Raw genomic sequence first — 21,999 nt, forward strand, 5'->3', positions numbered from 1 at the left:
GCTGCAAAGATAGCGCGCGAGAAATAGTGGTGTCCCGCGCAAGCGCAACTCTCGTCCTCTCTATTGATGACGTTAATTCCCGCCAAATTTCAAAGACCTAGTCACAAAGACGGTTTGCAGAGGCATGCAAAGCAGAAGAGAAGGGGCCATGTGAGAGGCCGAGGGGAGGAGGAAAGAGGGAGCTCTGAGAGGAAGGTAAAAAGGAGAGGGCGCGCTTTATAAATGCTATTTTACTTACTCCTACCCAGTGCCATAGGAAATCTCCTTTTACAGAGAGTCTTAGATTATATAATTTGCGGTAGGTCACACAACTGGTACGTGGCGCTGCTAGGATTCTGATCTGCGTTGTCTGACTTTAAGAACCCTGTTTTCAATCACCACACTATCCACGAAATATTATTTGACCATTCATTTGACAAACACTCCCTGTCTATTAGGTTTCAGGCATTGTTCTAGACAACCAATCAAAATTCCTATCTTCATGGAGCTTACATTCTAGTAAGGGGAGGCAGACAATAAACCACTTAAAGAATCATCAATTAGTGATAAGTTCTAAGAAGAGAATTAAAATAAGGAATTGTAAAAGAGAGTGAGTATACTTTTGGGTTGTTTTTTTTTTTTTTTTCAGGGGAACTACCTCTAAAGCAGAGATATTTAAGCTGAGACCTGATTGTCAAAAACAAGTCAGCCATGAGGAGGTCCGAGGAGAAGCAAGCCAGGAAGAGGGAAAAACAAGTGCAAAAGCCCTAAAGCATGAAGAAGCTTGGTGTGTTGAGGCAGCAAAAAAGAAAGCTAGAGTGACTGGAGCGCGGTGAGTGAGGGCAAAGTGGAAAGATTATACTGGAGTGGGACCACATAATGTAGAACTTTCCGGACTTTGGTAAGGAGTTTGAATTTTCTTCTAAGTGTGATGGGAAGCTGTATTACTTAGAATTAGGTCCCACTATGACAGAAAACCAAAATAATTGGGGCTTAAACAAGATGAAGTTTATTTCTCTCATGTAAAAGTCTAGACAGGCATTCCATGGCTGGTGGGTTGCTCTACTGTGTAAGGGACCCAGGCTTCTTCTATCTTATTGCTCCATAATACATTATTTCCACTCCCAGGTTTACCTCATAGTCTATTCTAGCTTCAGCCATCATCTCTTTTAAAGCAACAGGAAGAGCTTGCCCTTTTTAAGGACATGCCAAGAAACAACACAGAACCTCATTAGTCAGAACTCAGTCACAAACCACACCTGAGTACAAGGAGGGACTCTGGAAAATGTATTCTTTATTTTGGGCCTCCACGTGCTCATCAAAACTTTAGAGGTCCTATTATTGAGGTAGAAGGAGAGAAAGGATATTAATATAAAACCAATCTCAGCCACAGAAGCCATTGGAGAGATTGTGGCAGGGACAAGACATGATCTGATTTTCGGTTTTGAAAAAAATCATTCTGTCCACTATAATGGAAATGGTTATAGGTGGGTAAGATTGGAACTAGGGCAATTAAGAAGTGAGTTCAGCAGTCCAGGTGAAAGGTGATAGTGGCATAGACCAGGGTGGTAGGAGTGAGTTGGAGAGAAATGGATTGACTCAGGGAATGTTTTGGAAGTAAAATCCATAGGACTTGTTAATGGATACAACTGGGAAGTGAGAGAAAGAGGGATCAGCGGCAACCTCTCTAGAGAAGTGCCGTCCAATAGAACTCTCTGCGATGATGGAAATGTTCTGTATCTGACTGTCTAATATGGTAGCTACTAGCTACATGTTTCTATTGAGTACTTAAACAAGACTAGTAAAACAGAACACAAAATTTTTATTTTATTTAATTTTAATTAAGTAAAATTTAAATTTAAATAGCCACACATAGACAGTGTCTACCATATTGGACAAGGCGGCTCTGGATTTTTGTTTTGAGCAACTGGGTGGCTTATGATGCCATTTATTGGAAAAGGGCAGACTGTAACAGAAGCAGGTTAAGAGATGCCGATAGCCACATACTAGTAGTTTTACTTTGGACATGTTAATTTGAGACACTTGGGAAGCCTCTGAGGAGTTGATCAAATAGGCAGGTTGATATATAGCCTGGATTTGTAAGAGGTTTAGGAGTTATCAGTATAGAGGAGTTATTTAAAGCCATGGGACTAGATGAGGTTGCTTAAGTACAGCATGTAGACAGAAAAGAGGGCCCAGAACTAAGCCCTGGGCAACCCAGTGTGTACTTTTTTCTACCTCTCCAGTTATCAAAGCCACAAATGCACTTTAACGTCCCTAAAAGGAGGCAACACCAAATCACATCCAGATATGCAGATGTGACATCTCAGACCACTTTAAACGTTCCTTCTAAGTTTCAGAGTTCAGTTTCTAAGTGTTACCCATTCTTTCTGTAGTTTCACATTAGCCAAGGGCTATTTCCTACCATCCTGAAACCTTGAGCAAATTGGTAGACTTAGCTACCCCTGATGTATACAATAGTGAACGAAGAAAATTAGAATGTTAATATGGATTGTGACAGTTTTCTGTTAATTTGTGCCACTGGGTGTGGCGGTGCAAGGAGGCACCCACCTCTGCCCCTCCCAGGCCCTATCTGGGAGTAACAACCATATTTCCCCTTCATAATCAGAGGGAGCATAGCTATCACAGGAACACCCTTTTCTGCCATTGTCCTAGTGGCAGAAGGAATCCCAAATGGCCTGGTGGAACCCTTATTCGTTCCCTGGTGAAAACACCTCACCCTTGGGCAGTTAAGTCAACAGAACACAAATGACTTGGGGGATGGGAAGCAAATATTTTTAGAGAGAAAAGTAAGAGCTGCCACCATCCACCCCTCCCCAACCCTTAGTTTCTGGATCTCTATATTGGCTGAGGGAGAATTAACACTGCATTTCAGTCACTGTTTGAGATCACATATCACTTTCTGCAAGAAACCATCCTGGTCTCACAGGTGCAGTCTCCTGGATACTGCTAGGAGTATCCAGAACATTTCATTGTTCAGAACATTTCATTGTTCTATAAGACCAGCTGCTTCTGGTGGATGGGAAATATGATAATGGCCTATGGCTTGCCAACTGTCTTATTTCTTTCACTGGGAAATGAATTTCTTGGTTGAAGACAATTTCGTCTGGACCACGCTGTATTATACAAAGTCAGTAATTCCAGGGATGGTGAAATAGTCAGAGGCATGACCTCCTGGGAAAGAAAATCCAAATATAGAATAAATGTTTTTTCCACAGCATATAAATCACCACACCCTCTATGAGTCCTGATAGAGTTAAATTTGCCACTAGATTCCTGACAGGTTCCCAAGAAGCTAGGTGCTCTATTATGGCCTTAGGGCTGTATCCAGCCTCCTCCTAAGTTCACATGTTGTTGTTGTTATTATTATTATTATTATTATTATAGTTTATGCCTACAGCACCTGGTCTTCCTAGGTGGTCTCCCATCCAAGTATTAACCAGGCCTGACCCTGCTTAGCTTCCAAGATCAGACATCAGGCTTGTTCAGGGTGGCATGGCCATAGACCTCAGACCGTGGCTCCACTGGAGTGTGAACCCAGAACCTTCTGCGTGTAAAGCAGATGTGCTAACCGCTACACTACGGAACCATGTCCTCACATACTGTTTATAATACCTTTTTTCAGCTGATTTTCATTTTTCCAGGTAGTGGTCACATTATTTTCAAATAATGACAGTTTTAACTTCTTTGTTTTTTTCTATCTCTAATCACTTTCTCTTACCTATTTAAATTCTTAAACATCTAGAAGTAATTAATTGATAATGGATATCTTTTCTTATTCTATAAAGAAGTATCAGAAGAAACACTACCAGAAAACTGTAGTTTCACTGACTGTGTATGTCTGCCTGGTCCTTCTCATTTGCTAATTGGAGTTCTAATTAGTATGGACTAGAGCAAGGCACATAAAGCTTTTAAAGGGGGTCTTAAAAAAGTATTACCTGGTTTTTTGATATACTGTGGGAAAGCTGAGAGCTGGCACGTGAGCCATAGACAGAATGTTTGGGGTGGGGTGGGGCATGCTTATTGCAGGCCGCAGAGTGAGAAGGTAGCACACAGTCCAGCAGGCAATGGAGAGGCATGGCTCCACAGTGGCACATACACCAGTTAACATCTTAAATTAAACATCTTAAAATCTCTTACTGTAATGGAAATGTATCTTTATTTCCCCATAAATTTTGATATTGACTTTTGGGCTAACATAAATATGTTTTATCATATTAAAGAAAAATCCATTTACTCTCATTTATTTATCAGTTTTACTGTATTTGTTTGTTTGTTTGTTTGCTTTCTAACTTAATTTCTGATTATATCTATTCACTTATTTCTTCTGCCTCTCATAGGTTTGTTTTGTTATTTTTTTCTAATTTATTGAGTTAGAGGCCTACTTATTTTATTTTAAATTTTTATTAAAGCCAAAAACATTTTATATTACTCTTAGCTATAGCTCATAGCTTCTGATGTTATGGTGTTTGTTATTATTTTCTAAATATTCTGTATCTTAGTTTGTATTTTTTATTGACTCAAGAGTTTCTTTTAGAAAATGAACAATAAAAATTTTCAGGTGATAGGGACATTTTACTCCTTATTTTTAATATTAATGTCTAGTTGTATTACATAGTGATCAGAGAATGGCATATGTATTATTTCTACTTTTTCAAACTTAACAAGGCTTTCTTTGTAACCTAATATATAGCCAACTTTCGTGAAGTTCCTCTGGGTACCTGAAACTAAGGTGTATTTGATAATACCAGACCTACCTTATTAATTATCCTATTGAGGTCATCCAACTTCTTACTTATAGAGTTTTTTATAATGTAAAGTCCCTCTTTTACACTTCCTCATGCAATGACTTGCCTGTCTGATTGTCGATTACCCCACTTTTTGTGCTTCTTACAGTTAAACTAGATCTAGGAAGCTTCTGCCTACCTCTATGCCTACTCAGTTCTCTCATTTCAAACACCTGAGACAGACCCCAAAATGGCTTTTGTGCTTCATGGTTTGCCTCTCACGCTTGAGAAATGTATTGAGAAATGTATGCTCTTTTTGAGATATGTAATAACAGTGACCTTGCTACCCTTCCTTCCACATATACCTCTGCTAGAATTCCACTACTTTAGGCAGCCCTTCCATTTAAACTGTGGTTTGAAGCTTTAGCTATTTAATTGTTTTTCTGAAATTGGAATTTGTATTTTTGTTTCTTATTCTCCCCTTTGCTCTTGGATAGTTGCAAGAAGGTAAAGGGGAAATGTTGCCTTTTATGCTATCATCTTCAAAATGGAACTTTCCATGGGCTTTTAATAAAATAATGATGAGCTAGTCTACTTCTGGATAGTAACAGCATACCACACAGAACCATCTGTAAATCTCGCTAGAGTTCTTTTTCCCCTTGTTTAATCATAGAGGATGCTCTCCCATGCAGCCATGGGCTCATGTTGAGGATAAGTAGCGATGGGGAAAGTGAAAGCATATGTGACAGAGAAAGGGAGAAGTGTATAAAGATGTAAACAATGTACCCAAGTAACTTTCTTAGGCCTTCAGATTTAATAATGGAAAGTTTCTGGATTGCCCAATTTTGAGATGAGATGGATTAAACAATGCTTAGTTTGGGTTTCATGGTAACTTTTTATCCAGACTCCAGGAGCAATCTAGGAGATGTTTCCCAAAAGGAGAATAGTTATCTACTGAAATTTAATCTTGCTTCTAAATTCTAGGAATCCACACTGTGACTCTGTTGGGCATGCCAAAGGTGGACTAGACACCTCCAGCACTGCTGGGTTGGCAAGAACATAGGGCATCTTGCTCTTCAGCCTACACTGGTTTCAAAGCTTCCTTTTTCTTCTCCTTCTCCTTACTCAAGTGGAAATATTTTTAGGCCAACCAGGAAATGAGTCAAAGAAGACCTCCTAAGCAGGCATGCTCTATGTGTTTTGGCCATGGGCCCTTTCACAGATTCTTCTAAAGAAATCAACCCATCTTCTTATGACCCCCACTGAGTGGGCAGTCCATTGTAGCAGTAAAATTTTGTATTAAAGGCCACAACTGATTGGAGGGTGGGAAGACCCAGGATTCTAAGACAGGCAAATCATACCATGGCCTGTGGCCTTTAAGTTGTGTGATGTGAAAAGACAAGCAAGGAAACTTAAGCTGTGCCTCTGATGGAATAATAAGGACTTCATTCACTCTCCCATTTTAAATGACTTAAAAATGAAGAAAGTATATAAAACAATTGTTTTTGGACATTGAACAATGGTTAGCCCAGGACAGTAATCCTTGAGAAAAGGGAGAAGAATGAGATAAGCCCTGCCATTGCTCTAGCTTACTTCCTGGAGAGAGTTTGCAGTCTGCAGCACAAGGAGGGGGAACCCACAAAGAGCCCACTGGGTTCACTGAGTTAAGAAGACAGAGCTAAAAATTCAAGGAGGCTGAGAGCTCAAGTTTACAGGGAAGAGTATTGGTAAGAAAGGTGTACAGAGAGAGAGAAAGGGCTCCTGAAGTCTTCAGAGGGTTCATCTCAAGTCTTCAGCTAAGTACTTACCATCCATGTGTATGACGAAACTACTCAATGCCAGATAATGAACTACCAGAAAGGAACAGGTGAATCAATTTCTGGAGATTTCGTAAGTCTAAGAATAGTTCACATTACTAACAGCCAAATGGAGAAACCTCATAATACACAATCCATTGAGAGAACTCCAAAAGGTATTGCCTAAGTAGAATAGCCAAATTAGCCCTAAGCTAAAGGATGCTTTCATCCCCACTGACAAAACTTAAAAACAAGCCTTGAAAAAAATCACAAACTATTTCCAAACAGCTTAGCTGCATCCCAACAGAAAGGTAAAAAATATTTAAAGGAATACAAAAAAACCTAGAACCTAAATATAATATTCACAATGCCTGGCATTCAACAAAAAATATTAGAGATGCAAAGAATCAGGAAAATACAATCCATGGCAAGATGAGAAAATCAAACCATAGAAAGAGATCCAGAAATGACACAAGTGATAGAATTAGTCAACAAGGATATTTAAACAGCTATTTAAAAATATACTTCATATGTTGAAGAAGGTAGAGGAGAGCATGAGCATGACATAGGGAGATAAAGAGGATATTAAAAGACCCAAATCTAAGTTCTTTCTACAAATGAAAAGTAAAATGTCTGATATGAAAAATACAGTAGATGGAATTAACAACAGATTAGATATTGTAGAAGAAAAGATGATGAACTTAAAGACATACCAATAGAAACTACTGAAGATGAAATACAGGGAGAAAAAAAGACTGAGAAAAAAAACCCATGCACAAAGAGAACACCAATAATCTGTGGGACAACTTCAAGTAGATCCACTAAGAATTGGTGGCAGCAGGTACCTCTAGAAGTGGGGTTAATGTGGAGACTAAAAATAAGAAGATGAATTTAAAGTTAGTTTTAAAAGGTTCAAAACAAAAAGACAAACTACCCAATTAAAAGATGGGCAAAGGACTTCAATAGACATTTCTCCAAAGAAGATATACAAATGGTCAATAAGCACATGAAATATTCTCAACATCGTTAGTCATTAAGAAATGCAAATCAAAATAACTTCATATCCACTAAGATGGCTATAATTTTTCAAAAAAAAAAAAAGAAGAAGAAGAAGAAGAAAGGAAAAATAGAAATGAAAGTTGTCAGTGAAGATATAGAGAAATGGCTGATGGCAATGTAAAATGGTATATCTGCTACAGAAAATACTGTTAGTTCCACAAAAAGGGAAATATAGAATTACCATGTGACTCAGCAGTTCCACTCCTAAGTATATACTCAAAAGAATTAAAACAGGTACTCAAATAAATACTGGTACACAAATGTTCATAGCAGCACTACTCACAATAGCCAAAAGGTGGAAACAACCCAAATGTTCATCAGTGGAATGAGAGGATGAAGAAATTGTGGTATATATATACAATGGAATATTGTTCAGCCATAAAAAGGAATGAAGTGCTGATATATGCTACAATGTCGAGGAATCTTGAAAACATTATGCTAAGTAAAAGAATTCAGATACAAAAAGTCATGTTTATGATTCCATTTACATGAAATATCCAGAATAGTTAAATTTGTAGAGACAGAAAGTATATTGGCAGTTGCCAGGGGCTGGGGGAAGGAGAAATGAGGATTGATAGCTTAATGTCTATGGGGCTTTCTTTAGGGGTGATAAAAATGCTTTAGAACCGGATAGAGGTGGTAGTTGTACAACACTATGAATGTATGAAATGACACTGAATTGTGTACTTTAAAATGGTTAGTCGTATGTGAATTTCACCTCAATATTTAAAAAAGCATTAGACTAGATTCCCTCCCTATTCCACATCCACAGGTGAGTGAGTGCTCCTTCTCTACCTGGTAAGAAGATTGGAGATTTATTACTGTAAAAGGTAAAACAGAGGGTTTCTGGACTGTGGGACATAAGCCCAGTTGAGGGGGAGGATACCTCATTGAAAATACAGGGATTTGAAGAAAGGTAGTGAACCAAATGTTGAAACTCCCAGCCCAGCTCCACCTCCACTTCAGCTCCCAGAATGCTGGTAGCCAAGTAGGCCTTTATCCTCCAGGCAGAAGCTTAGAAGTATTTTCCTGAAATATGGCTAGCCTAGAGAATGGACTTAAAAATACAGACTTTGGAGTTTCTCCATATAAATGGCTCAGCTGGATCACCCTACAGTGAACCCCACAGGAGAAAAGCTCCACCCAGGCTTGCAGAGCTGCCAATCAGCTTTTAGTACTTACTCTAGTGCCCTGCTAGGGATCACCAGTATTTCTGAGGAAAACCTCTTGTGTGAAAGGCATAGATTTTTTTTTTTAAAAAAATAAGCAGCTTGAAAGAAACAGATAGTATACAGAGAGAAGATTTTAAAAAAGAACCCCACCATAATTAATATCCTTAGTGAGATAAGAGAAGATACTACTTTCATGGAACAAAAATTAGATGCTCTTAAAGAAGAATATTCAGAGAACAAGAAAGATCTTAGGAATTAAAAACATGAATAAATATGAGAAGAGAAAAAATGGTGGAAAAAGTATCACTAAAAAATTTAAGACAATTTTCCAGAATGGAAGGATGGATGTGAGTTTCTAGATATAAAAGACCTATTGAGTGTCCCAGCACAATTGAGAAAAACTTAGAACCTCACCAAGGCACATCCTTGTGAACTTTAGAATAGTGGAGATAAACTATTATAAATATTATAATTTTCTAATGGGACAAATAAATGATCCAAACTAGAATTCATAATAGCAACTCTGGAAGCTAGAAGGCAAAGGAACAATGCATTAAAAATTCTGTTAAAAAAAATCATTTCTGCGATTTCATACAAAGCCAACCTACTATTATGAATTACTCTGGAATAAAGATAATTTCATTAATTCGAGGTTCAGAAGCAAGTGACAGAAAACCCAAAACAATATTACAATTTTCTTTCTCACATAAAAATCCAGGTCACTAGAGTGACTCTGTTCTATGAAACTTTCAGCAACCCAGATTCATTCCAGCCCCCACTCTACCATGCCCAGGGTGTGGCCCTCATCCTCATGGTGCAGGATGGTAGCATCTGAGTACTAGACACCAGATGGAGGAAGGGATGATGAAGAGAGAACAAGGAATATTTATTTGCTAGCAATCTGTTCAGGAAGTTTTTCAGAAGCTGCTGAGTAACACTTCTGCTTACATCCCATTGATCAGAGTTTGGTCACACAGCTACACATAGCTGCTAGGGAGGCTGGAAAATGTAGAAATATAGGTTTTAGTTTGGATGGTTTTATGCCCAACTAAAAACTCTATTACTGTGCAAAATAGAAGACAAACATGGGTGGAATAAGTAGTCTACTACATATTTTGAACATTTTCTGAGCACTCTTTTCAGAAACTATTGGTGGAGTATACCACCAAATTGAAGAGATGAAGCAGAAAAAGGAAAGACTTGGGAACCATGAATGAAGATATCAAACATCAGAAAGATAAAGAGAATCCCTAGGGTGTTGGTGAAAGGAGATTCCAAAATGACAGCTGAGCTATAGACCTAGACAACAGCCAGTCCAGATTAGAGAAGGTCAGAAGGTTCTAGAAGGGGTTTCTTTAAGAAGATGAAACTGATGGAAGACCTAGTAATTTACCTTCACTTAGCAGACACAGCAACAAACTTTTACATCCGCAACAGTCTACTTCACATATTTGAGCATAATGAGAAGACATTTACACATCAGGAGTTCAATTGGGAATACATACCTAAAAAACTAGGCAAATAAAAAGACATGACAATTATTAACTCCAGGGAAAACAAATGGAAAAGTGATAACATTATAACATTATAACATATGGCTTAATTGCGAATAGCATTTACATAGTTATAAAAATATAACCCTAAATATCTTTCTAACTAAAATGACATGGGAAGTGTGTGTGTGTGTGTGTGTGTGTGTGTGTGTGTGTGTGTGTGTGTGTGTGTGTGTGTGTAATTGAGAGAGAGAGAGAAAGAGAGAGAGAGAGTGAGTGAGTTTGGCGACCACATGGTCACCAGTCATGGGAAGTGGAAGAGAGCTAAATCTTATTGTGCACAATGGTAGGTCAACAGATAATGGCTAAAACTGAAAAAAATAAAGAATTAAAATATAACCATATTATTTGGAAATATGGCAATAAATACCAAATACCAAAATAATCAACTACAAGAACTGAAAGTGCTTGCTTCTGAGGAGCTGGAAATGGAGAAGTGTTTTTTCTAACAAGCCATTGGAAGTATTTAACTCTTTAAATGATGTTCATGTCAAGCATTATTAAAAATAGAACATAAACTTTAAAAAAGACAAGATAATCAGCTTCTCTTTCTTGGGCTTTTCAGGTGATATAGAATCGGAAGGAAACAAACCAACAGGAATGGTAGACACTGGCTAAGCCACATGAACAATCTGGCACAGAAGAAAATCCACAAATTCCTATTCCTGGAGTTTTTGTGGACTCAGAATTTCCTTGGATTTCAGTCTACATGGGACTTGACCCCACTATAGCCTCAGATCTAGGAAATTTGGTCTTGCTTATTTTCTCATCTATCCATTTTCCTTATTTAAGTTTCATTGAGTGAAATTTTGTTTCTTGCAGTGAAGAAAAGCCTTGCTCTTTATTTCCTCCCCCTTCCCTTTATTTTGAAGGAGACATTCTATTATACTTTATTCCAATCATCTCCTAAAAGCTTCATTGATATGCCAGGTCCTTGAATTTCTGCAGGTTTTATTTTATACCCCATTACATTCATGTCTCAACTAGATATCAAAGATACTTGCTTCATCTTAATGTCTAAGGCAAATCAGCATGATATCACCAATGTAGAAGATTATGGTAACATCAGTGGGGGAGTAAATAAATATGATCAGCCATCCCTGTTTGCCAGGGACCCAGGGTTTTCCTGGGACACGGACCATCCTGGGCAAACCCGATTACTGGTCACCACAGATAAAGTGGACTAGGTCCTTGGGAAGATATATTGCTATACCTACCAGCTGAAGACAAATAGCTTCTGATGGTGTGGGTAAAGAGAAACAGGAAAAAATAGTTTCATCATATATCACATCCACCTAATTCACCTTGAGGTAACCCTCCATTATTTTTAAGTCCGTCAGTCTTTGGTACCAACAAGCTTGGAGAACTGAATGATGTTATAGCAGCCTTTCTCTGAGGTTCCCATTCTCCTCTTCAAAGAGCTCTGGGTCTATGACTCAAGGATGGTTACAGCCAGAGTGCCTGTGACTATGTAGTGAGCTGGCTTGAGTTACGTCTTTGTTAAGTTAAGGAATTATTTTGCTGTACCAATCAAACAGAACCCAGGCCTGCCCATCTGTTCTATTCCTGCCAACACTTCAAGCGGAAGCCAAAACCTCAACTCACTGTGTTAGGCCATATTTTTGCATTGAAATTATCACACTCGGCTCTTGCTTTTTTTGTGGCCACAGGGAGGGGTGATATTCAAAATATTTAGCAGCTGGTTACCACATGGTCACCAGCCAGTTAGAATAGACACTGACTTTAGCACTAAGTCAGATTCCAGAAGCCCAACAGCTGTGCTGGGTGTTAACTCTTTAGTTTCAGAGATGAGAGGGAAGTCTGGTGGCCTGGAGGCAGATAGATGGGGTTGGAGGCATCAGGAGACTCAAGGGAGAAACTTAACAACTGATAGGAAAGCGTTTCAGTATTTCAACAACCAGTATAACCACAGGCAGAATGTTAGCCTGGCTTCAGCAAAGACCAGAGACTGGATGGTCCACTCACTTTGATTTTAACACTTGCTTCCTCTTGGTTCTAACCACTTAGCTTCTTCCTTTCCCAATTTTGTCAGTAATTTCGTTTTGGTTAACCATCCTCCTTCTTCCATGTTTCTGTCTGGGACAGCTCTTCTGATGCCCTCCTCCCTACCACACACAACAAAGAAGCTTTGTTAATTAGTCTTTTATCAGTGGTGAATTTTCTGAAGTGTGGACAGCGGGAGGCAGACGTTAGCAGGTTGTTGGTGACATACTGTTATTCCCTTCTCCTTCAGTCTTGATATTCATTCATCCACAATGTGCCAAGAGCTATCAGGCTCTTCAGTGTCAGCTTGACAAAGAAGTATAATCAGCCAAACTGTGCAGGAAGAGAAGGAAAATGAGAGGGATGGGAACAGAGATTGAGAAAAATAAAAGGAGGGAGGAGGGGGAGAAGGAAATAAAGTAATAGTCTACCCTCCTTTATTTATTTCATCCTCCTTGATTTTGAACCCACAGGATTCAAGTCCATGTAGTCACTCCTACAACTCCCTAGGAAATTCCTGCAATTCATTTAGCCCATAATTCCTCTTTTCTCTGCTCTGATTGTGCACACCATCTTTGGTTTCATTGTATTTCCAAACTCCTATGACCAGATGTTCCTCATTATGAGGTGGCTCATCACATTTGCTTGGTAATCAGGAATGCAGTAGAACTTATGTGGAGGGGCCCAGAGGACTGGGGAGCTCCATCCCTTCAAGATACTGCTATTCCAAGTGTCAGGATTTCAGTCTGTGATAATCAAGGCCTTAATTTTAACCATAGAAGCCCAGCACAGTTGTGAACATAGCAAATGCTATAATTTGGCAATTTACTGTATCCTTTTTTATTATAAAAGATGTGGCAGAAAAATTTTATGTTAGCATATTTGAAAATATACAAAGATACATATTACATATATTAACTATGATGTGTAAAAATAAACAGACACCAGTAAACCTGTCCCTCGAGAAGTAGATATGATCAATATTCACTTTGGAGATCTAATTTTCAGTGGTTGTCAACCACTGGCTAATAGTGAAAGATGTTTCTTGTTGCAAGGCCAGTGAGTGGCCTTGAATATTTTTATCCAATTCTACCCAGGTATCCTGGGACTAAAAGTTGTTCCTTTTTTATGCAAATCACCTAATGTTGTAAAAAATGTCCATTTAGCCATACAATCTTTATATTCCTTATTCCCTTAGAATGTCTCTCAAGCAGCGTTCTCAAACTGTAATGTAATTTAGGATCAACTAGAGAGCTTGGAAAAATCCTAATACCCTGGCCCTGCCCCAGAACAATTAAATCTGAGTCTCTGGAGATACAACCCAAGCATCTGTGGTTTTGAAATGACTTCCAGTGATCTAATGTGCTCACTAGATCTAAGGAATGACAATAAAGTCCACCAAAGCTTTACTTTCAATGGACTTCATTAACTGTTTTATCAATCCATAGACTTCTAATTTCCTATTCAAGGATGCAAAGATCATCTCTGCTTCTTCTCCACTATGTTATTACAGAAGGTTTCATGCCTCTTCTGAGATTCTGTTGCTTGCAACTCCACTTCCGGAATACACTTCTATGTTTATTATGGTAGTTTAGATGTTTGTTTACAAGAAACAAAGTCTAAATGAAAAGTTTAAGGAATAAAGGTGTGGGCATACTGTAGGACCAAAAGTGGGCTGGAATTGAAAATCTATTCAGAATCTAAGGTTAGGTGGGGAACTGGTTACTGTCTTCTGTTTCTCATAGCCACTCTCATGACATCCTTCTCTCTCTCATTGTCACCTCCCTAAGCACTAGGGATCTCATTCAGTTGGCTAATCATCTTCAGACTCAGAATGTCTCTATTAGGCCAATCATCTGTGGTCAGGGTCCAGTTAGGATTACTCGAAGTCCAAGGCTGTAAGCGAAAGAACGGAAAAAGTTACCATAAAAATAGCAATAATAAAGATGGAGAAGCCATACTAATATCAGACAAAATAGACTTTAAAACAAAGGAGCAAAATGTGCTATTAGAGATAAAGAGGAACATTTAATAATGATAAAGGGGTTAATCCATCAGGGATATATAACAATTATAAACATATATACAGCTAATAATAGAGCCCCCAAATACATGAAATAAAAACTGACAGAATCAAAGGGAAAAATACACAGTTCAATAAAATAGTAGGAGACTTTAATACTCTGCTTTCAATAATGGAGAGAACAGAGTGTGAAACGATCAGAGAAGACTCTTTAGTTCTTTGAAAGAGGGTGGAAAAAAGAAACTTCTTTAAAAATGGCAATGACATCAGAATTCCTCAAGCAAGCCTGGTTTATTGAAAATGAAGAGCAGGAATACATTAAAACCGTGAAAAGATCCAAAGGTAGTCCCAGGTCAGCAGTGAGTCTCTATCCTAGCTTCAATCCATCTTCTGATGTTGCTGCCTTGCATAAACCAGTAACAGTTAAAAGTGTGGATGAAGCAACCATTATTGACATTCTAACTAAGAGAAAAACTGCACTGCATCAACAGATCAAAGCAGCATATCTCCAGGAAAAAGGAAAGCCCCTGGATGAAGCTCTGAAGAAAGCCCTTATAAGTCACCTCGAGGAAGTTGTTTTGACACTATTAAAAACTCCAGCTGAGTTGGATGGCGATAAACTTTGTTCTGTCATAAGGGCGTTGGAACTGATAAAAACACTCTGAACGAAATTTTGGCATCAAGAACTAACAGAGAAATCAGAGATATTAATGGAGTCTACAGAGAAGAACTGAAGAGAGGTCTGGCTAAAGATATCACCTCAGACACATCTGGAGATTATCAGAAGGCTTTGCTTTTCTTGCTAAGGGTGACTGATCTGAGGATCTTGGCATAAATGAAAACTTGGCTGATTCAGATGCCAGAGCACCATATGAGGCAGGAGAAGGGGGAAAAGGGACAGATGTGAATGTGTTCAATACCATTCTTACTATCAGAAGCTACTCCCATCTTCACAGAGTGTTTCAGAAGTACACCAAGTACAGTCAGCATGATAAGAATGAAGTTCTGGAACTGGAGATAAAAGGTGAGATCGAGAAATGCTTCACAATGATCATGAAGTATGCCACAAACAAACCTATGTTCTTTGCTGAGAAGCTTCATCAGGCCACGAAAGGTGCTGGAATGCATCAGATGACATTGATCACGATTATGGTTTCTTGTTCTGAAATCAACATGAGTGATATCAAAGCATGCTATCAAAAATTGTATGCTATCTCTCTCTGCCAAGATGTCCCGGATGAAACCAAAAGAGATTATAAAAAAAAATGCTAGTGGTTCTCTGTGGAAGACAGTAAACATTCCTTTGATGATCTCAAGCTTTTTGATCAGAAGATTTTTAAATCATATCTTTTCATTACGTATTACAGACTTAAATAGAAAAGTTTCTTCAGCAGGATTAGTCTAGCTAACTGCTTTCTGAAAACTATAGCTTATAAATTATGTTTATATTATAACTGTGTAATAAAGATGTCTTTAAAAAATGTATTTGCCCCAACTATAAAATCTCATAATCAGGTGGTTCTAGTAACATTGCCTGAGAAAGATGTTTATGTAACCGAAAATAAAATGATTTTATAGGACAAAAATATAGAGAGAACAATTAGGCAGAAGATCAACAAGGAAAGATTTGAACAACAGTATAAACTAACTAGACCTAATAGACACCTATAGAATATTCTACCCACCAACTGCAAATACATATTTTTCTCACATGCACTTGAACTTTCTTCAGAATAGACTATATGTCAGGCCATAAAGCAAATCTCAATAAATTTAAAAAGATTGAAATCATGCAAAGCATGTTATTCAATTGTAATAAAATAAAACTAGAAATCAATAATAGAGAGAATTTAGACATTTCACAAATATGTGGAAATTAAACAATAGTCCTAAATAACCCTGGGTCAAAGAAGAACTCAAGTGAAATTAGAAAATACTTTGAGGTGAATGAACATGAACAACATACCACAATTTATGAGATTCAGATAAAGCAGTACTTAGAAGGAAACTTCTAGTTGTAAATGCCTACAATAAAACAAGGAGGGAGATCTGAAATCAATAACCAACCCTCCACCTTAAAAGAAGATGGTGAAAGAAGAGAAAACTAAACCTAAAACAAGAAGAAGGAAGGAAATATGAAGATTATGGCAGTAATTAATGAAATAGAGAATAAGAAGACAATAGAAAAAACCTTTGAAACCAAAATCTGCCTGTCTGAACAGATCATCAAAATTGACGAACCTTTAGCTAGACGGAGCAAGAAAAAAAAAAAGGGAAAAAAGAGGGGCATTACTGCTGACCTTACAGAAATAAAAAGGATTATAAGGGAATACTATGAACAGTTATTTGCCAATAAATTAGGTAATTTATATGAAATAGACAAATTCCTAGAAACACATAAACTAGGAAAATTGAGTCAAGAAAAAAATACAAAATCTGAATAGACCTGTAGCAAGAGATGGAATTACAAAACAAAGCAAAACAAACTCCACACAAAGAAAACCCCAGACCCATATGTCTTCACTGGTGAATTCTACCAACATTTAAAGAAGAATTAACCAATTCTTTACAGACTCTTCCAAAAATAAATAATAAAATAAGAGGGAACACTTTCCAATGCATTCTATGAGGCCAGTATTACCCTGATACCAAAATCAGACAAAGACATCAAAGAAAAGAAAACTATAGGCCAATATGAATATGATGCAAAAATCAACAAAATATGAGCCAACTAAGTCCAGAAACCTATAAAAAGGATTATATACCATAGCTAAATGGGGTTTATCTGTGGAGTGCTAGATCAGTTTAACATCCAAAAATACACCGTATCAGTAGGCTAAAACCCAAAAATCCTATGACCATCTCAATATATGCAAAAAAAAGCTTTTGATAAAATCCGACACCCCTTCATGGTAAAAACACTAAACAAACTAAGGTTCAAGGGAACTTCCCCAATCCAATAAAGGGAGTCTACAAAAAACCTACAGCTAAGATCACACATAATAGTGAAAGACTGAATGCTTTCCCCTTAAGATAAGGAACAAGACAAGGATGTCCTCTCTTATTACCTCTATTAAAAATCATACTGGAAGTCCATCCAGGGCAGTTAGGTGAGAAAATTGAATGAAAGGCATCTAGACTGGAAAGGGAGAAGTAAAACTATTTCTATTAACAGATGACATGATCTTGTATACAGACAATCTTTAGAAATCCATTAAAAACTATTAGAACTAATAAGTGAATTTAGCAAAGTTGCAAGATACAGGACCAATAGATAAAAATCAATTGTATTAATATATGCTAGCAATGAATAGTCTGAAAGTGAAATTAAGAAAACAACTCAATTTACAATATCATCAATAAGAATAAAGTACTTAGGAATAAATTTAACAAAAGAAGTGCAAAGCGTATACTCTGAAAACTACAAAGCATTGTTGAGATAAATTTTAAAAGAATGAAATAAGTAGAAATACATCCTCTATTCATGGATTGGAAAACTTAATATTGTTAAGATGACAATATTTCCCAAATTGGTCTACAGAGTCAATGCAATTCTTATCAAAATCCTAGGTGGCTTCATTGCAGAAATTAACAACCTGATCCTAAAATTCATATGGAAATTCTAGAGACTCAGAAGAACAAAACTATCTTAGAAAAGAATGAAGTTGGAGGACTCACACTTTCTGATTTCAAAATTTGTGACAAAGCTACAGTAAGCAATACAGTGTGGTACTCTCATAAGGGTAGACATAGATCAGTGAAATAGAATTGAAAGTCCAAAAATAAACCCTTATACTTATGGCAAACTGATTTTTGACAAGATTGCCAAGAAAATTAAATAGAGAAAAAATAGTCTTTTCAACAAACTTTAATAGGACAACTGGAAGCCACATGCAAAAGAATTAAGTTGGACTCCGAATTCATACCATATACAAAAATTAATTCAAAATAGACCAAAAACCTAATGTAAGAGCTAAACCTATAAAACACTTAGAAGAAAATATAGGCATAAATATTTGTGACCTGATATTTGGAAAAGATTTTTTTTAGATATGACACCAAAAACATAAGCAACCAAAGAAAAAATAAATAAATTGGACTTCATTAAAATTAAAACCTTTTGTGTTTCAAAGGGCATCATCAAAAAAGAAAAGACAGCACAGAATGGGAGAATATTTTGGCAAATCATATATCTAGAATATATAAAGAACTATTACAACTCGATATTAGACAAATGACCCAATTAAAAATGGGCAAAGGATCTGAATAGACATTTCTCTAAAGAAGATATACAAATGACCAATAAGCACATGAAAAGCTCAACATCGTTAGTCATTAGGGAAATGCAGATCAATGAGATACTCCTTCATATCCAGTAGGATGGCTATAATAAAAAAGATAGATAATAAGAAATATTGGTGAGAATGAAGAGAAATTGGAACCCTCATACACTGCTGGCAGGATTGTAAAATGGTGTGGCTACTTTGGAAAATTGTCTGGCAGTTACTCAGGACTCAGCAATTCCACTTCTAGGTACATACCCATGAGAACTGAAAACATATGTCCACACAAAAACTTGTACATGAATGTTCATAGTAGGATTTTGTATAACAGTCAAAAAAGTGTCCAAATGTCCATCAACTGATGAATGGATAAACAAAATGTGGTACATCCATGTAATATATTATTTGACAATAAAAAAGAACAGAGTACTGATGCATACTACAATATGAATGACCCTTGAAAACATTCTGCTAAGTGAAAGAAGCCAGACACAAAAAAGACCACATATTGTATGATTTCATTTATATGAAATGTCAGAATAGACAAATCTATAGAAACAGAAAGTAAATTAGTGATTGTCTAGGGCTGGAAGGGGACGGGGACATTGAAGAGTGACAGCTAAAGGTTATGGGGTTTCTTTTTGGAATTATAAAAATGTTCTAAAACCGATCGTGGTGTTGGTTGCACAATTCTATGAATACACTAAAAACCATCGAAATGTATACTTTAAGTGTGTGAATTATATAGTATGTTAATTATATCTCAATAAAAGCTGTTATCAAAAAAAAAAAAAGACGAGGCCATTTTTCTCTAGCAGTTGGGAGCAGTATAACTGGAAGGCATCATGAAGATATACAGCATGCCCTAGACAGGAGGCCAAGATAGGGAAGGCTGAGCTAAGGCAGTGGTGCTAAAATCAATAGCAGATTGATGCACATGGAGATTTGAAAGAGAAAGATCCAGTAAGACTCTCCCTCACTCTCCATGTTCAATTAGTTACCAAGTCCTTCTGATTCCTATCAGATATCCCTGTTACCTATCTCTCCCCCTACTATGGACTAAATTTTGTGTCCCCCCTAAAAATTCATAAATTGAAATCCTAACCCCTAGTATGATTATACTTGGAGGTGGGACCTTTGGGAGATGGGACCTTTTGGCAGAGCCCTAATGAATGTGATAGAGCCCTTATAAAAGAGACCCCAGAGAGCTCACTCGCCCTTTCTGCCACAGGAGGACACAGCAAGAAAATGGCTTTGTATGAACCAGGAAGCAAGCCCTCTCTAGACATCATATCTTCCAGCACCTTGATCTTGGACTTCTCAGCCTCCAGAACTGTGAGAAACAAATTTCTATTGTTTATAAATCCCTCAGTCTATGCTATTCTGTTATAGCAGTGAGAATGGACTAAAGACACCCCGCCCCCATTCAAGCAATTTTATAAACCACCACCATAGTTTCCTTCCTAAAACCCAAATCAAATTGTGTCAGTTTATTTCTCAAATTCCTTCAAAGAATCTGAATCCAGTTTATCTCCCATAGCTCTCCCACAGCCCCCCTCCTCCACCTTGCACAAGCACACACACATCCTTCATTACAGCCACATCCTTTGCTCACCCTCTTTCTTCAAGCTGAAATGTCCTTCTGCCTCCACATCTACAACAAGGGTTGAAATTATCTTTATTCTTCAAGGCCTGATTATGATTCCACCACCTTCATGTAATCTCTCTCTCTCTCTCTCTCTCTCTCTCTCTCTCTCTCTCTCTCTCTCTCTTCCCATTTTATTTTCCACTCCTGGAGCACACAGGCTGGTAGAGGAGATAAATGAGACAATTGAGTTCTTAATTACAATGTGATACTTTGGCTGGTATGTGCGCAGTGTCCTAGGAGGACAAGGGAGGAAGGTAGAACCTGTTCAGTTAGTTTCAAGATTGAAATTCCACATTCAAGTTGACTTCCCAGTCCGAAGGCTTAGAACTTGGTGAGGAAGCGTTGATTTAATCCTAATGGGTACCTTTCCACTAATTGGCTATTTTCTTAAGAGCAAGAGCTGTTTTTAATTTCTGTACCTACAGCACCTCATAGAAGTCCTGGCCAGAAGTGGTGACAATAAATATTTACAGAAGACTGACTGAATGAGAAGGGTTGTCTAACTCACCTTGGAGGAGGGGCAGGAAGTACTTCCTACAAGAGGTAACACATGAGTTGAATCCTGGAACGTGGGTGGAAATGAGCCAGAGAAGTTAGGGGAGAAAGGGGGCTCCAAGTAGAGGAACATGAGCAGTGGATGAAGGCATGAGAAACCTGGCCCCATCAGGGAATTGGAAGTGGGTCTGTAGCCCTGAACCAGAGGGTTTGGAAAAGAAGACAGAGAGAAAGCTGAAGGGGGCCAGATCAAAAGGGCCATGAATACCATGTTGATGAATTTGAAATTGATGCAAAGAGCAGTGGGAGCTACTCAAGGACTTTATGAGAAGATTGGATGGATGTGAGTGAAGTTAAGAAGACAGAATCTAAATCCATAGATTCCAACCTATTTGGAGGCCTCTCCCTTCTTAAAATTTCAATTTAATTTGGTTTTGAAAAAAGGCAATGCTGTCACATGGTTTAAAATTGAAAAGATGCTAAGGGTATATTGTGAAAAATCTCTCTTTCTAGCCCTAATTTCCAAACTGCGTGATCCCCGGCTCTTGCTCTGGGGGAAACCAGGTGTACTAGAGTCTCCAATACCCTTATGGGCATATATATAATTTGTAAGCACTGCTTTTTCAACTTGCTTTTTTCAGTCAACAATATATGTTGGCAATTGTTCCACAGTAGTTCCTAAAGAGCATCTTCATTTCTTTTCATGGCTGTCTCATATTCCATTCTATGGATATTCCATAATTTATTTACTTTTTGCATATGTACAAGTATATCTGTGGCCCTAATTTTAGGGGTCCCTCTTTAACACCAAAATATTTCATTGATCCCTGTGAAGATAGTTGTGCTGCCTGTTGATGGAAGAAATATGCATTACAAAAGATTGCTCTGAATTTAGAGATATGTTATTAACATGTTATTAACATGTTATTTATATAAATTTGAAACTATGCATATGAGACATCATTTATTCAGTCCATAGACAATATTCAGTATACATAGGTGGATCCCAAACCCCTCATGCCCTGGCTGGGTGTTTCCCCCTGGTTCTCTGCCCCTTATTACAGGACTTAGTGTCTGAGTGGTTTGGGGGGAAAGCACAGGTGGGAACAGAGAATGTTGTCCAGGCCTTTGGTGGAATGATGACACCAGGGGAGCAGTAAGTTTAGGGAAGGGATAGGCACACGATTTGGGCGTGATGAGTTTACTGTATCTCTAGAATATATATGTTGGAGTTTAAGT

The 21,999-nt window shown here is 37.7% G+C and overlaps 1 long non-coding RNA gene and 2 pseudogenes across 1 annotated transcript; 2 read left to right on the plus strand and 1 right to left on the minus strand.

Moving 5' to 3' along the window:
• The first annotated feature begins 61 nt into the window (after window positions 1-61).
• On the plus strand, window positions 62-13,727 carry LOC105299747. The gene is made up of 3 exons (XR_896552.2): window positions 62-195; window positions 629-811; window positions 10,873-13,727. It is a non-coding gene; the product is annotated as an uncharacterized LOC105299747 (long non-coding RNA).
• On the minus strand, window positions 3,392-3,507 carry LOC111746580 (annotated as a pseudogene).
• Window positions 13,728-14,528: 801 nt separating the features above from the next.
• Window positions 14,529-15,629, plus strand: LOC105299789 (annotated as a pseudogene).
• Window positions 15,630-21,999: the final 6,370 nt, after the last annotated feature.

Source organism: Pteropus vampyrus, unplaced genomic scaffold (genome assembly GCF_000151845.1).
Source record: "Pteropus vampyrus isolate Shadow unplaced genomic scaffold, Pvam_2.0 Scaffold193, whole genome shotgun sequence".
Taxonomy (NCBI): Eukaryota; Metazoa; Chordata; class Mammalia; order Chiroptera; family Pteropodidae; genus Pteropus; species Pteropus vampyrus.